The 16,492-nt window shown below is 41.6% G+C and overlaps 1 protein-coding gene across 6 annotated transcripts in view; it reads left to right on the forward strand.

Annotated features, from left to right (window-relative positions):
* Window positions 1–16,492, forward strand: part of TRIM2 (tripartite motif containing 2) — an 87,878-nt gene that overhangs the window by 10,475 nt on the left and 60,911 nt on the right. Inside the window, exons 1-2 of one of the 6 annotated variants that reach the window (XM_032108611.1) lie at window positions 7,240–7,388; window positions 16,104–16,184. The exons of 4 other annotated variants lie outside the window; for them this stretch is intronic. The gene's annotated coding sequence lies outside the window, so the exon portion shown is untranslated. Of the gene's footprint in view, window positions 1–7,239; window positions 7,389–16,103; window positions 16,185–16,492 lie in introns of those variants that run through there. One more of the 6 variants, XM_032108604.1, reaches the window with a different exon arrangement.

Here is a 16,492-nt window from a genome sequence, read left to right on the forward strand (position 1 = left end):
AATTTCAGCATTCCATGAATTCCCTTTCTTTTCAAATCAGTGAGCACATATTGAACAGAACTCCATCCTTTCAGTATGCATTAGTTTTGTAGGTTTGTTTGAATTTTGGAGACCATATAGAAATTGTGGTAGCTACTATCCCTCTGAAGTGAGCCATTTGTCTGTAGATTTCTTTGTTGTTGTTCTTATCTTTAATTAGAACCTTTGTACACTCAATCTGCTGATGTTGTCTGTTATTCATTCTTACCCAGGTTCTTAATATGTGTGATTGACTAAAGAATTATTCTAAGATTCTTTTGACCCCCAGTCCAGTTTTCTTAGGCTGCTGTAAAATGGCATGGTGTAATTAAATCCAGACATGGGGGTGGTTTGGTTCTCTTTACATGACAGGTTTAGCCATGTGCTACTTGATTCAAGGGGACTTTTATATTTTAATCAAGTTCTCCTGCATGGCTGAGGTTTGTAGTATCTTTAATGTTAAGGTCTTCTTTCCCTCTCCTGCTGCTCAGAATACCTTTATAATAGGGCTTTGCTTGAGAGCTAGTATGTCCCTGTTTTTACATGGGATAGGTAATCACGAGGACCTTGACTTGAGAGCACCTGGAATTCATTAAAATTCCTCTTACTAGCCTGTTATATGAGGATAACGAAAACTTGGACTGTTGTGTTTGCTTGCAGACTTACACAGTACACACCACCATCTCTTTGGATTTCTTTATCAAAATGAATGATTCTGACCTTTGTTGTGCCTCTGCAGTTTCAAGCATTTAAATTATTTAGGTGTTTCTGCATGGTTGGTAATGGGCACACTTTGTCTAGGCTTGCTGGGTAGAAAGGGGATGTAAAAGTAAGTTGGGTATAGCATTTTTTTTTGGTATCCCACTCACTCCTATTCAGCAAGTAGGCATAAAATGCATCAGTAGTCTCATTCAAGGAGAGGTAAACTCCTGATCCACACTGGGAGAGGGGAGGGACAAGTCACATCTGCACCATTGGGCACAGACCATTCTGGCCATTATTCAGGGGGTGTGTATGTGTGAAGGGAGTTAATTCCTTTTAGTTCCTGGATAAATCCATGGCTGACCTCATTGATGTGACAGTGAAATCAGCGGGAGTTCTCATATGCTTGACAGAAAGGCATGTATTAAAGTGCTTTCTTTGAAACAAGGTCACTGCATTGCTAATCTGAGCATTTTTCCTGTGATGGGCAAATCCCTCTTGGTCTCTGAGCATCCTTTGCTCTTGTTGATGCAGAAATTTGGTTCTGTGCCAAGGAAACAAGTGGAATATTTAGTGCTGAGTTCATGATGAATAGGTTTCTTATGGGAGCAGGAACTACAGCTATCTTGAAGGCAGTCTTCTAATTAATGCTGTCTGTTTGTTGTGTAACAGCAAGGTCTTCACAAAAGAGTTCTTTTGGCAACTTCCCTTGAGATCTTCTGTGTGAGCAAGAACATCTCAACCCACAGAGAAGTGCAAGAAACTGGAGAGGCAATTTCTTTTTCCTTGTGAGCAAGCCCACATTGTAAAGGACATACCTAATAAGGAACTTGTCAGTTCCAAAGATACTGCTGGAAATGTTTATACTGTTTTATAGGAAAGCATTCCTTGGAGACAAGTCTTCTTGTAATTTGAAATTAGGGTGGATGTGTGTGCTGGGTCTGTAGCTCTTTTTTGGCTCTCTTTGTCTGCATACCTGACACTCTGAATGTAGGTGTGCTCCAAAGCCAAAGTATTTGTCCTTCTGAAATATTTTTTTGGACTCTAAACCTAATCAGAGATAAGGAGTGTTTCAGCACTGTTTGCAAAACCCCTCTAGAAGTGCATAAATCACCCCATAATAACAGTGAGATTCAAATGTTGTGTCTAGATTAATTCACAGAATTTAACTGAGAAATGCCTGTAGTGTAGTAAGCAAGACTTAAAGTAGCTTATAGCCAGCTTGGATATAGAAGCCAGTTATGGCAGTATGGTGCCCAAGACAGGCTAATTGGCTTTGCTTCTTGACTGAGTTCTCTCCTACTTTAACAGCACATACATTGGATAGCTATTTTAGAGGTAGCTTTGATACTTTTGCTACCTTGCTGTCACAGTTCCATCTAGAAAAACCTTAAGGCTCAAAAATTTTGACTGCCAGACTTCCAGGTGAGATGGGAACTGCAGCCTTTAGTCTGCAAATAAGGTAGAGCACAACTGAGTGGGGAATGAAGGGCATGTGCAAAGAGTAGTTTGTACTTGAAAGGCTTCGTCTGAACTCCGTGGCAATTGAGGCCTGTAAACCATCTCTCACCAGAGCATGGGACACAAAGAAGCTAGGGAGAAAACTTGCATAGATGGACTTCAAACTTGTATGTTTACTCTGCTTTACAGTGCCAAAGTTAACCTTTACCCACAGTGCATGTATTTTTGGAGGTGCATCTCCTTTTATTAGTGTATTTGTGTTGTGCTTGGAATGAGTGACCTTCGAGATGGTAGGAAATTTTTTAAAAACCCCCTTATCTTGCCAAAGTAGTTATCCTGTTTATTTGCTTTCAAAGGATATATTTCTTAAGTCAATAGTGAAAATAATAACAGTTTTTATGTCTGAAATGTCTTCAGTGAGAGCTTCAAAGAACTGTAAATGTATCCACACAGAACTTCTGTGAAATAGGTAGGACATAATATTGCCACTTAACAAAGGGATATAAAAAATGAAATCACTAGTGCACATCTAACTAGAACACCAGTGATAGTCATGACAGCTGTTGATGTACATCAGCTGTATAACCCGTTTCTTTCTACACAGCTCCTAATGCTGTAATTGTATTTTTAGTTACAGTTACAATTTGATAATACTCTGCTGCTTTTACACTCCTGTGAAGCAGAGAAGCAGGTCTCTGTGTTCAGTGTGGTGTTATTTACACTATTAAGTTGCAGTGGGTATCTGTTTGATCTGATCCTTGGTGTGGCATTACTGATGAGGCTGAAGGAATCATTCTCTCTTGAAGACAGGGAGATTCTGGATGGAAAGCTGGCACATTAGGGGGAGATCCCAGCAGTTGTTCAGCAGTGCAGGAAGGAGTAGCTGTAAGCCTGATCTTTCTGTGTAGAGACCCACGAAAAGAGATGCTGACAGCACTTGTTTCACTTAAGCCATTTGGAGCACAGGGATAGGTCCTATAGTCTATGTGGCCTCCAGGGGTTAGACACATCCCCAGAGTCTCTTCTGGCATTTGCTACACCTCAGGAGGCACCACCAAAGGGTTAAATAGTTCCACAGAGTGTCACTTGCTCTCTAATTAGGAAGTGGTCCAAGAGCTCAAAGTTCAAAATGCACATGCTCTGAGCTGGGACTAAGTCCAAGTTCCCACTGACTGCAGTCTCATATGTTAGTGTGGTGCATCTGCACACAATCTCTTCCCCTTCCCATTTCTGCCATTTGTTTTCTTTTTTAACAGAAAAATGAGACATTTCAGCTACACAGTTTCACTTCTTTTGTTGCTATCTGAAGTCTTCCATTGCTTGAGCTAGTGTGTTTTCTGGGAATAACTTGTAACCTCCTTTATAACTGAAAGCAGGCCAGTAAAACATGACAAAAATCTTCTCACTCCACTCCATTCTGCAGCATCTGTGGCTTCTTCTGGAGAACCAGGGCAGGTCTCCTCCCAGCAGCAACATAGATATGAACTGGTCAGGCTGAGCCTCAGGGAGCCTGAGGTTCCTTCTTGGCCCCAAAGGGAGATACAAAGAACAGGCAAAATAGCATCCAGCTTAGCTTGTTTTGAGAAGAAAGGGCAGAGTGAGGGTGGGCTGAGGCCACAAAATGGTAAAAAAACAGTTTTCGAAACAAACAATAAATAGTAGAAGCCAGATGCATGGGTGGTAATATAAAAGGGGCAGAGTCAAAATGTCACCCATGGAGCCCGCAAATGAGGGAGTGGGCAAAGTTCTGCTGAATCACAGAATCTAGAATATGCTGAGCTGGAAGGGACTCATCAGCTTTTGGGATCTTGTGTTTAAGAGTGGCATGGGTTTGGGGGTTATGGTTTTAAGTTTCACCCCAGAATAGATGGTAGCTTCTGGGGATGATGGCCATATTTTGCATACGAAAAAGAAGGTAGTGATTTTGGTCTCCACCTTTTTCCCTCTCCATCTTCAGCCACATATGTTTATTGTTTCCCTCCACTGGCTCTTGGGGTGCTTAACATGGCACAGATATGAGTCAGATCATTAACCTGTCTGAAAAACATATCCAGCAAGACACATTTGGTCTGTGAGCTTTCACACTGTTCCTGGAACACATGTGAGAGGAGCAGGCCTGTGCAGCTGGGAATGGTGATAAAGAGAAGGGGATGATGACCTTTTTGGTGAAAGTAGGTTATTAAATCAGCTTGGCCATCACACTTAACTGGTGCCTGGGTTGGTATTGTTGGCAATGCTGGTAACAATTTTCCTGCGTCCTACAAGGCTTAAGGACAAAGAGGCAGCTTCATCCTTGGCATAAGGGTATGACTGGAGTCACAGGAGTTGTACCCAGGGTGACTTTGTCTAAAGTGTGCCTTTTCAACAAAGTCCACTAAATCAGCTCATTCTTGCTCTCTCTTTTGTTTCTTTATTTGTGGCTACACTGAATTAGCATCTTAAATAAATTTCCATGGGAATCAGAGATGCAATAGCTAGCTTGCTTTCTCTTGTGCATCTACAAACAGTCTTTTCATAGCAGTCTTTTCACAATCTTATGTACAGTGTTTGGGCACTTGATCCATATCCATCAAAGGCTTTTCATGCCTATCCTGTTCCATAAAAAATCTAACAGCGTAAGGTGCATAACTTGCAGTACATAGTTGATGGTAGAAGATTTGTAGCACATATATTTTATATAGACGGATGAAACATCCCTCTTTCTGGAGTGACTTTTTTGCCTATTCACATTGTTTCTCCTACTCTCATTCTGATACATTGTTTCTATATTTTGTGACATGTAGATTGTAGAAAAGAAAGAAAAATAGATAATTTGATTTGATGAAGAAGGGCATTCTCCGCATAGAAGACAAGGTAAGAAAAGAGAGCTTTGTAGGAAGAGAGCTGAAAAGTCAGGCCTTGTGATGAAGAGAGCTGGGGGAGTCGATCAGTAAGAAAGGAGAAACTCTGAAAAGGCCTTGGAGCTCAGGACATAAAAGCATGGCATTCATGGAGGTGTAGGCAATGTGGCTGTGGTATGGAACAAAAGATTACCTCAGTTGCTGAATTTTTTGTGGAAAACAATGCAGGTGCATTGGGAATAAGATCCAGACTCAATAATCAAGATAATTAAAGTAATCAAATACTGTGATCACACTGTCGACCTAGACAGAGATTTACATGTTAAAAATACTAGAAGAGAGCTCTGGTAAAATAATGGTGTTGGTGTGGATAGCACAGACTAAGTAAGAAATCTGGGCAAAAGTAGAGGCAGTGTATGTTATGTACTGTGTGGCAGCTAATGGAGCTGTGCAATTGCATCAGAATCTGCGATGTCATTGAAGAACGTGCCTAGTATGTCTCACTGTGAAGAAAAACTTGCAAACGTGACCCCAGCACGTTGTGATGCAGTGCTTTGTGCCAGAACTCTCGTGCAGCCTGTCAGCAGAAGCCAGGGAGCTGCGATATGCCCGCCCATCTGAACAAGGTGCTAACTCCAGCATCTGCCTCTGCAGGGAGTTCAGCTCCTTTATCAAAGGAGAGGGGGAGAGAAACGACTTGTGCTAAGACTACACAGAATGTAGTGTGATTGAACTGCTTTAATTTGACCCCAGAAAAGGATCTTAAAATTAGGAGCTGTCAGGGCATTTAATACGACATGCCTAAAGCACAGGGTGAAATATGTGACTGGAGAAAAGCAGAAAGCTGAAAAATACAAATGGATGCTCGTAAATCCCTGACATAAAGTGGTACAGGAGCCTGCACAAGCAAATAGTAAAAGCTGGATAGAATATAACAAGAAATAGGGTGCCTTTGGGAGTGCAAGAGAGGGAGGAGTAGATGCTGAGGGAAAAATTAATCAGAAAGATCAGAGTAAAAACAGTGAAAGCCAAAAAGATGGCATGGTTTTTAAGGAGGATTTTAGTTATTTCCAAAGCAAAAAAGCTCAAAGAGCCTGAGGCTTGAAGCACAACGCATGATATTTATGCAGGGAGTTATTATAAAATACTTGATGTGGCAGATTTTGGTGTCAGACAGGCCTCACAGCCAAACTAGAGGCACAAGAAAGTAGGACAGAGCTGGGATGAAATGGGATCAGCAGCTGTAAGCAGGGTATTCAATTAACTAGGAACAATTCAGTTCAAACAACAAAGGAGAGGAACTTGGGCAGACAGGTGGGATCATAAATGGCTGAGGCAAGCTCAGAAGAAGCTTATATTTCAGGGAATATTCACTCCATGCAATACCTCTTTTGTCTCTGTTTTAAGATCAGTAAACTGACAGAGAAGCATTTACTTCTGTGCTACATTACCTTTGCTTGAATGATGGGGGGACAGACAAGGAGGGCACAGTGTGGTGCTGAAGGAAAGGGAGACTTAACACCTCTACTTTTGACAGTAATAACTTGCTAGATCAAATTGGTTGTCTCACAGAACCTTACCCTAAGGTGCCTCTGTTGTGACACTGCTCTTTTGGGGAGATCAGGACCAAAAGAATAAGCAGTTAAGATGGAGGCAAAGAGAAGCAGTCATAGGAGGATCAGTGAAGGTTGAGAGGTCAGGTCAAGAAGGTCAGGGTAAGACATTTGTGACAGAGAAATGAGAAATGCCACTGTCAGCAAATAAAGCAGATAGAGCATGTTAGGAAGGATGAAAATAAGAAAAAGGATGGAGAGAATTAAAATTAGAGACTTTGCAAGTGAAACTTCTAGACAGTGAGTATGAACTAAATTTAATTTGGAGGTCTTTTGTTTGTTTGTATGTTTGATTGACCTAAAAGAATCAGTGCATTGGAGATACCTGCAGGCTCCCTAAAAGTGTTTGTATGAATACACAGCAAGTATGTGCTTTTCCTGAAGTGATCTATTGATTTTTGTTTTCCCTTCCACCTTAAGCATTTTAATGCCTAGCAGTAAACCGTCGAGCCCTAGCCCTTCCCAGTCAGTCCTTCTTGTTCCCCTGCTTAAGAATGAAACGCAGTATCTTGAACACCCAGAATGCGAAGAAGGAGCTAATCATTGGCTCGCATTGTGGCTGGCAGGGCAGGCCCGCCTCTTTGGCTTGTGCTGACAAGCTGTTTATGTTTGTGCACGGCCACCCTTTAACTCAGCCGCCCGATGGGCCGTAATGGGACCAACTGTCTGAATGCTGCAGGGAACTAAATCTTCTCATCAGAGGCACAGTGAATTTCAGCCTCTGATACTCCCGCCTGGACTCTATGGAACACTAGTAAGTAGCCTTCTGTCTTGTTGTGGCTTTTCTCATAAGACTAAGGGCATGTTTTAGCAAGGCAGGTAGGTGCTGTCATTCAGAGAGGCAGCTATGAAAGCATTTTCCTCTGTCTGAAGTAAAAGAGCAGCTACTTTGTATGCAGTGTCATGACTACAAGACCCACACAATTTCAATCTCAAATGAGACCTTCCTGAGAGGCAAAAGGGAAGAAGTTAATAAGGACAAAACCCATTTAAACTTAGTAAGTTGTTGGGGTTTATATATGGGTTTTATTTGTTGGGGTTTTATATATATATATACACATACACTTCATTTAGTCTGCATCTAGTTCTTATTTTTAGCTGCATTTCCAGTATTTGATCATCCAGGCTCATTTCAAACAGCAGCAATTTTTGCAAGGTCATGAATAGTGTGGTTTGGAAAAGTGTGAAATGGCTGGAAATGAGATAGTATAAAATAAGTGCTCCCCAAAAGGCTGATAGGTGCTGTCATATTTGAAGATACATGCCTAGCAGTAGAAAAAGAAAGTTGTGGTCAGAGATTTCAGTCCTCTTTGTTGACTGCTGTTGGGAACTGTTCAAAGCTCCACAGAGCAAAAGACTACAGAGATGGAATGGTGTGACTTCTTGCATCTTTAGTATGCCCTTTCTGATTTTCAGAATTCGAAATCAAATATTGCCTGTTTGGGCAGTATTCTTCAACTTACCCCTGCACTGCATGTATTGATGGAATTTTTAGACTTCCTCTTTTACCATTTATACCAGCAAAGAAAGTCTTAATGTCCCTGTCAGAGCTGGCCACCATGCAGAATGTCAGAACTAGTCTGCTCCTGAAGTTTGGGCAAGTCCGTGTGTAGATCTCATGTGGTAACTGAGGCTCAGCCTGTGAGTTCAAGACACCTGAGGGGGAGAAAGGTGGCTGTCACTGTAAATAAGCATGTTCATTATTCCTCGATTTAAAATCACAGGAAAGTAAGTTTCAATCAGATATTTATTAGCCTTGATTCATGCCAAAAAGAAATTGAAAGCAAATCCAAAGCAAGGCCTGATGCCATGTTCCTTTCAGCTTGTTTAGCTTGCCCCCTGTGGATGTACCCAACAGGGGGATACCCTGGGGGGTTGTGCCTTTGTCTCTGCTGTGCTGCTTGTGTTTTGGGGCTGTGCATAGCTTCTGCAGAAAGCCCTGAGGCAGTCTGAAAACTTTTGGCTCAACAGTCCTACTCACCTATAGGATCTTAGTGACTGCATCATTCAGTGAGTCGTGGATTGTAGAGGGCCAGTCAAGCAATATTATGTTTAGAAAGCAGTGGCAAAGAGACAGCTAGACAGAAACTTTCTAATAAAACTGATCAAATTATAGGCAGCTGTTGTAGTTAATACATTTTAGGTGGGTCTTGATGCTGATGATTGTTAGCTCTGAATCTGAGCTTTCTCTACAGCAGTACAGTGCATGTGTGGTAGTGTATGAATTAAAGCTAATTACAGCAATAAGCTGCTTCTGTGCCAGGCTGTGAATGCAAGCCAGAGTGTTTCAGTCAGTTGTGCTAAGCAGCAGATAGATACTAAGCCTTGATTAGTAAAGATGGAAATTAAATTGGTTTTTGTCTATAGATTAAGAAAGCAGTATCTCAGTACTTAAATGAAAGCCATGAGATACACCACGCACCTAGGAGCTGTTGCTGTGCCCTTGCAGTATATATTAGGAGTAATCAATATGCTTACCACATTGTCTGTCTCTTGACTAAAGAAAGAAATCCCTTGTGAATCACGAGCTCAGCACAACGTGGCTGGCTCTGAAGGGGCAGATTGTGTCTGTTTGATTTGCATCAGGGTAAACAGGCAGAAAATTAAAATTGATTTTTTTTTTCTCCTGGAGAGATAATTTTAAAGATGTATTTACAGGGCTTGCTAAAACAAGATGCTGAATCAACATCCTTCATAAAAGAACTGCTCTGAACTGAATAAGCTATAATTGCACTTTTTGATTCTGAGATGGTAGGCAGTTTGTGAAAACAAAGTTATTTACTAATACTCATTAACAAAGCTTTCAGATGGTCTGGAAAGCAGAGAAGCATATCATGCTCAGTCTACAAAAGAGGGAGATAAAATCGGCAAGGAAGCTGGAAATAGAACTGCTTACTGCAATTCATTTTCTTCCTCTGGTTCTGTAGGTTCACTTGCCAGCACTTTCCTGTGGCTGAGTATTTAGTCTGCAGGCACATTTGTAATATAGCTATTATTCAGTTGTTCAGAATTTAATGAAAGGTATTAATTTGGGGTTGACTGAAACCCTGATCTCTTACCAATATTTCCCAAATATACTCATGGTTACCAGATTATTAGATCCACTATATTCCCCCTACATTGCCCTTGAGGATGTCAGACCAGCTCCCAGAATTAATCAATATCTTGGGAAAGAGGAACTCTCTGGATTACTGAGAATTTTGAGCTATTTGAGCTGCAATTCATGACACTGGGCATTTGAATTTTTACTGAAAGCAGAAGGCTTTAGGGGTACTTTTTGCCTCAGGGTTTGTTATTAGCAGGTGCTCTGCTGATGTGTCCTATATGCTTGACACACATCAGTTAAGGTTATGATAAGGGAGAGCCTGTGAGTGAAATACTGCATGTGCTTCCCTCCCATCAGCTGTTTGAGTCTGACCAGGAAACTGAACCATCAGGTAGCAGGAAAAAGTCTGAGGGTCTGAAAGAAGCAGCGACAGCCTTCTGTTAAGGTTTGGATAGATTTCCTTGTAAAATCACTCACTATCAGAACTCAGGTCTCCATAGGGATAAAGGCTGAGATTGCCTCCTCAGCCTCTTTGGGTAAGTTGTCCTCTCTCTTAAATCTGAACCCTTGGACTGATATCCTCAGTTTTCACCCATGGCTGTGAAAGCTTTTAAAATCTTTCATTGTGGCTTGTTTTTTTTGTTTTTTCCAGGTCCCTTTTCCTAGGTATTAGATGCTAGGTAAGGGATGTTGTTGCCACTAAAGTGGAACATACTGGTTGGTTCTAAAAAAAAGGAAAATGCTAAGCATGCAGCTTTTTCTGTTAAAAAGAGCAGCAGGGCTGTAGTACCCAGATCTCACTCATACATTAAAAGCAGAGGGTCTTCTTCTAATGTGTGCATTTTATTTTGGTGGTGCTACCTGGAGAAGGTACTGCTCTTAGGAAAGAAAAGGACTGCTAGGCAGGTTATGTGCAAAATTCACCCCAGGAGAATAATGAAAGTCTCTCAACCAGGTATTTGCCACAGGTCTCGTTCTGTAGGGTGGCCTGCCTGAAATATAATGGAAAACTTGGGTCAAGACAGAGAGAAAATGGATCACTTCCTACCTTCCTTGCCTGTGGCAGAGAGTGAATGGCAGTGACTAAGTTGTCTTCAGGTCTGTGCTGCCTTTAAATCATCAGTATCTACCAGTTTCCACAGGTTCCTTTGACTCCTCTCCCTCCTGTCTGATATATCTGGCTTCTGTGCTAGCTAGCTATGCTGAAAGAAACAACTTTCAGTGGCATTCCAGCACTCGTGCTGGCTGTGCTCTGCTCTTCTGCTGGGAAGATGTTTCCTTGGACTCCATTGGCAAGCCCTAAACTTTCTACTTACGTACTGGAATTACTGGCTTACAGAACAGGCTCTCTGCATTGCTGCTATGCTTCGATGGTGTGTAAAAGGCACAGTTGTGCAAACTACCTTCTTTTAGGGTACATACAGGATTGGTATATTAATTGTAGCCTCCAGATGGCTCATTCCTCTCTCTAGCTCACCTCTCTTAGGCGAGAAAGCAAATTGTATCCTAGTATGTGCTCAAGTAGGCAGGAAATATTATAGATGCCACTGTTTCTTCATCCATGAAGAAGCTTTTAAATATTTCAGTTTCCTTCTTTTTGCCTGTGTAGTTGCCAAAGGTCTAAGAAAGCAGCAATTTTAGCTTGTAGCATAAAATGTCCCTAATTAAGAGGGTAGCTTGCTGTGTTCTTCTTCGTTGCTGCTGTCTAAAGAAATTATCACGGCTGTCATCAGCCATTTCCTCTTATCACTGCTGGTTCACAGCATGTGAAACTGAGAAGCATTGTATCCACTAAAATTCAAGGAGTGCGCTGCAGTCTCTCTCACGAAATGAAATCATACTGTGGCTTGTTTTCTTCTTGACATCTTTCTTCTTATGCAGCATCTTCAGTTGACACTTCACCTAATGCTCCCTAATGTAATCCCCTAATGTACTGTCAAAAGTTAACGTTTTTTATAGTAATATCCTGGCATGGAATTCTGCAGGTTTTACTCTGGCAAAACTCTTGCTGAAGGCAATAGGGAGGCTGGTTACTTGAGGACTGAAATGGGACTGTGAGAATTACAATCTTTTGTCATATGTGTGGTTTAATTTCTGCATCTGACTGGGATGCTTAACTTCAGTGTGATACTTTTGGTCTTCTTTTCAATTAGTTTTCAAATGAGTAAGAGCAAGTTGATAGGTATTTGATGAGGTTAATATCAACTCCAGCATTGCAGTGGCTGAACTTTCAGCATATTGCAGTTTTCAGACATTGCCTTCATGAGACCATCTGTCTAAAGAAATGCCTCCTTCTCTCTATTTTCCCTGTAATTTTCTCCCGATACCCACTCTTCTCTATCACTTTGAAATCTATGCTTAACACTCATATACACTTTGGGCTTCAGAGCTAGATCAAAACATTTCCTTGGAAATGGAAACTGGCTATGGAAAATATAACACTGTCACATCCCAACACACAGATGGGACAGTGTGAGCCAGGGCTAATGTGGCTCTGGCTGCAAAAGAGAGTATGAAAAAGTGGGAAGAGATGTTCATGTGGGTGGAGCAGGGACAGCATCTTTTATATGCATGCAGGTATGTAGATAAGGATATTTTCAGTAGAGAAACCCTTGTTCCCTACCTGCCCCAAAGCTCTGTACAGCTTCACGACTGTCAGCCTTTCACTCTGGCCTGTAGTGCCTCCTAGCCTCAGGCCCCTCATCCTAGTCCAAGTCTCCAGCTCATGCCTGTGTAGGGAGGGCACGTAGCTTCTCCCTGTCATCCGTGCCCCCTGCCTCACTCGCAAAGTTCACAGCCTCTTCATTGTTCTGCCACAACTCTTTTCCTATCCTAGAGCCACCTTTTTTCCCAGGCATCCCATGTCCCATCCTCCTGAACCTCTGTGTTCCATGCCATTTAAGATGCTTGTTCTCCCTGTCTCTCAGTCCTTAAGAGCTTCCCCATAGCTCTTCGATCCTTGCTGTAGTCTCCTCCCACTGTCTTCCTCACTACAGCCCAGTGTTTGCAGTCTGAGAGACAGGGGGCTCTTTGTTCTCTCCTGGAGTCTCAGGTTCTTCAGTGCAAAGGTCTCAACATACTTTCTTTTTCCTCCTTATTGTATTTGAAGGCAGGAAAGTAGGGCAGGTCCAGGGTAAACCAGGCACATACTAGTTTTATTTGTGTGCTGTAAAGGGGGATAGCTCCAGGCAAGGTCAGAGAAAGACTAAGCCAAGAAATATATAAGCATGGTACTTTTGTGGTTTTTTGGTTGGGGTTTTTTTTCCTTTTTTTTTTTTTTTTTTTTAGAAAACATAGCTTGTTCTATTTTTCTTGGCAAACAAAGTGTCCAGTATTCAACAAATATCTTGTGAACCAGCTTCAGGCCCAGAGCTGCTTTTGAACTGTTTGCTGTGATTCTTCATGTGCTCATTTCTTTGTGTTACCAGTCACATGGTAACATTTCTGATTCTTGGATGAATGATGTTTTCAAACAAAAAGAGGGATTTGGACACATTACTTTTGGTTCAGAACTTTTCATGAATGCAGACATATGAAAATGTCTTACATCAGTGTTTCCTGGATACTTGCTTTTAAAAGGAAGCTTACATGAATGGAAGTTTGTGAAAAACAGTAATACCGAGACAGTACAATTTTACAGGAGCCAGGGCTGGTGGTTAATTTCTCAGAGTAGCAAACTATGATTCAGAGCAGCACAGAACAGAAGTGTGAGCCTAGCACAGACTGAGTGTATGCCCACATTTACAGGACATGGTTGCCACAAAAGTATGACTGAAGACCTTGAAGTAGGATTACAGTCAGGAGGAGTGTGGGGCTTACCTGCTGTTTCACAGTATATTTTTATAAGAAGCTTGAGCATTTGGCTGCAGTTGTCTTTCTTCCCCTGCTCCAGTCCATAATGTCTGCAGCACTCAGTGGACCCCTGTGAGCTAATTCACCTCTCTCAAGTTGCAGAAAATGGATGCATTTTTTCACAGGGCAGTTTTCTGTCAGGCAATGAACTGTACCTATTCCCTGGGAGTCCCACAAGTGCCTCAGTGCAAGGTAAGAAGTGTGGGTGTTCACTCAGAGGGGAACAGGGGCCTCTGAAAACAGTCTAATGTTTGTCTTTTGAAATTATGTTCTTCTAACATTTAACCTTCCCTGATGAAAACCACCGGGGCATATGCATTGCATAGTGTTTGTTGACTTGCTGCTTAATGAATATGAAGTATCCAGCCATTAACTCCTGTTCTGTGGACTTCATGGCGGGGAAAAAGGAATTACCATTTCATCTCACTTAGAAGGGAAAAGGCTGCTTATGTCTCCATCACCAATGTGCTCAGAATGAGTTTATGTGCCCCAGGCAAGCCCAGATCGCTGGAGTCACAGATGTAAGTGAGACTTGATGGGAAAAGTGACTTAGTTATGCTTATTCTCCTTTTATTTCCTGGGGACAGCCAGGGGCTACTGCAGTAGTGAAAACAGAAGCAGCCATGGGGCTTCTCCAACAATGACATCGAGGTTATAATGCATTGCGTTTTTGTCTGAGCTACGTTTTTTCTTTCTGTGGAAGAGAAGTGATACATTATAAAGCAAAATACATACATTATGAAAAGAAAAATACCAAAAGCACCGAAAACAGCCCTCTTCTCACCTGAGAGTTGGAGCAGGCAGCAAAAGGTTATCACATGGTATCTCTTTGGAAGATCAGCTGACAATTATGTGCCTTTCTGGAGGGGGGACAGGCTTTTGCCAAACTCAAGCCACTGGGCACCAAGCTGAAGTGCTATGATAAAATACATAGTAAGTGAAGCCAGACCTACTGAGTACAAGCTTAGCATTTGAACCCAGACCCAAGGCAGCTGTTCCATGTGCTAGCTTTGAAATGCTGGAGATAAAATGATTCATAATATCACAGCTAATCTGTCTTTAAAAAATGAGTTATTGTCAGTGCCAAAATCGACATTTTATTTGATTGAGTGAACTGAAAGCTTCACCTTGAACTCCTCCAGGGGTAGTTTTGTCTCAGTTTATCAGACTTGTGGTTTTCAGTCTGTACAAAACCTGCCACCTTGTTTGCATCAGAAGATTCATCTAGAACTTGAGTTGTGACCAACTAGAAATCTGCATAAACATATTTAAAATCCTACACCAAGTGGTATAGTGTTAAAACCAAAGGTCGACATATACCTGTGATGAAACCCAGGCTTGTTAGTCTACCATCCTGAGCTTCTATCATTTAGGTAATTTCACAGATTCAAATTAAATGGAAGGTGCATTTTCCACCCCAGACATCTCACTTGTCACTTTCTCAGTATTTAAGCTGCAAAAAACTGGTTGAAAAACAGATTGCTTTCAACTATACCTTTGCAATGCAGTGCTCCCAATATAACCACACTAGACTGGATGGGAGCAGAGTTCAGACCAAGAGAGATACACATTCTACCACCCACTGTGCATCACAACCTGTCTGTCACTGACTGAGGAGGGACACTTTTCCCTTGCTTTAATGAACATGCAATGGCGTTTGAAAAAACCTTTCAAGTGTCTATATACAAAGATACATAACCAGCATAATCAGTATCTAAGTTGCATCCTACTCCACTCTTGTCCTACTCATATTGCTAACATAGTTGATGTTGGTGAGAAATCAATATGGAAAATAACAGGGTGGTTTTGTAGCTGGCATTTGAAAAATATCCTAAATGGAAGCTGCCATTTTTCTGAGAAGACAAATTGCTCCTAGCAGGTTGTTCTTCCTGTCTGATCTATTCTTTGTTGTAGTCTTTCCTATATGAAGCTTTCTACAGTAAATTTTCTCACCATCGAAGTGATGAATATCTTCCACCGCCATTTCTCCAGAAAGCTAGGATCCCTGTGCTCAGGAATATGGTGCTTGACTGCCCCAAAATTCATGGAGACAGAGTGTGAGAGTGTGAGCATCAAATGATGCCTTAGAACCAGGCAACAGTGAGGGGACACACAGCTGTCTGGAGGCAGGAGCTGTGTATGGACAGTAGGTTGCTGGTACCTCATAGGGATGAGATAAAAGAGGAAATGAAAAATACAAAAAAAGAAAAAAAGGAGAAAAAGTTAGTGAATAAGAATGAATGATCCCCAGAGCCTGGAAAATGAAGGGTCATTTAAAATTGATCTTCTGTTTTTTAATTTTCTTGGGGTTTTCTTGCGGAATTGTTATTTGTGAAAGCCACCTTTGATGTAAATGGACTGTTTTTTTGAGAGAACAGATGTATTGAAGAGCACGTGAGAGATCAGTGTGAATTAATGCATTTTCTCCTTTGGGGGAAAAAACTTCAGTCAGCACAAGCATCACAAACTGAAAGTGGTTATTTCCACTTACTCTCCTCTTTATTACCATGTCTCACCAAAAGGAGCGTTCTTATTCCAAAGGTAACAGTCATTCAATTTGTCCTTGTACAGTGGGGAGAGGCCTACATACCCAGCAAACCAAGCAAGGACTACTCTGCTGTGGCCCATGAAATAATTTCTGTCCCCAAACCTGTAAGTTTGCTCTACCAGGATCAGGTTCTTTGGTATCATGGAAAGTATCACTAAAAACATGAGGTAGTCAGTTCACCCCCCTTGTTTACTAAGTGGGAGAGTAACTCAACTGTTACCAAACCCTGCTTATTGCTGTTTCAAAAAATAATATTATTTGCCTCAACTGACATCTGTGTATTTTGCGTGTTTTGATGCTTACTACCTCGACAGGAGAACAGAAGAGAAGAGAGTAAAAATGCTAGAATGTAGGCAGAGTTGGCCAACTTTGGTAGCAGCTGAGCTGTAGGGCACATGAAATCTCTTCTCAT

This window comes from Corvus moneduloides, chromosome 5 (assembly GCF_009650955.1).
Source record: "Corvus moneduloides isolate bCorMon1 chromosome 5, bCorMon1.pri, whole genome shotgun sequence".
NCBI classification, from domain to species: domain Eukaryota; kingdom Metazoa; phylum Chordata; class Aves; order Passeriformes; family Corvidae; genus Corvus; species Corvus moneduloides.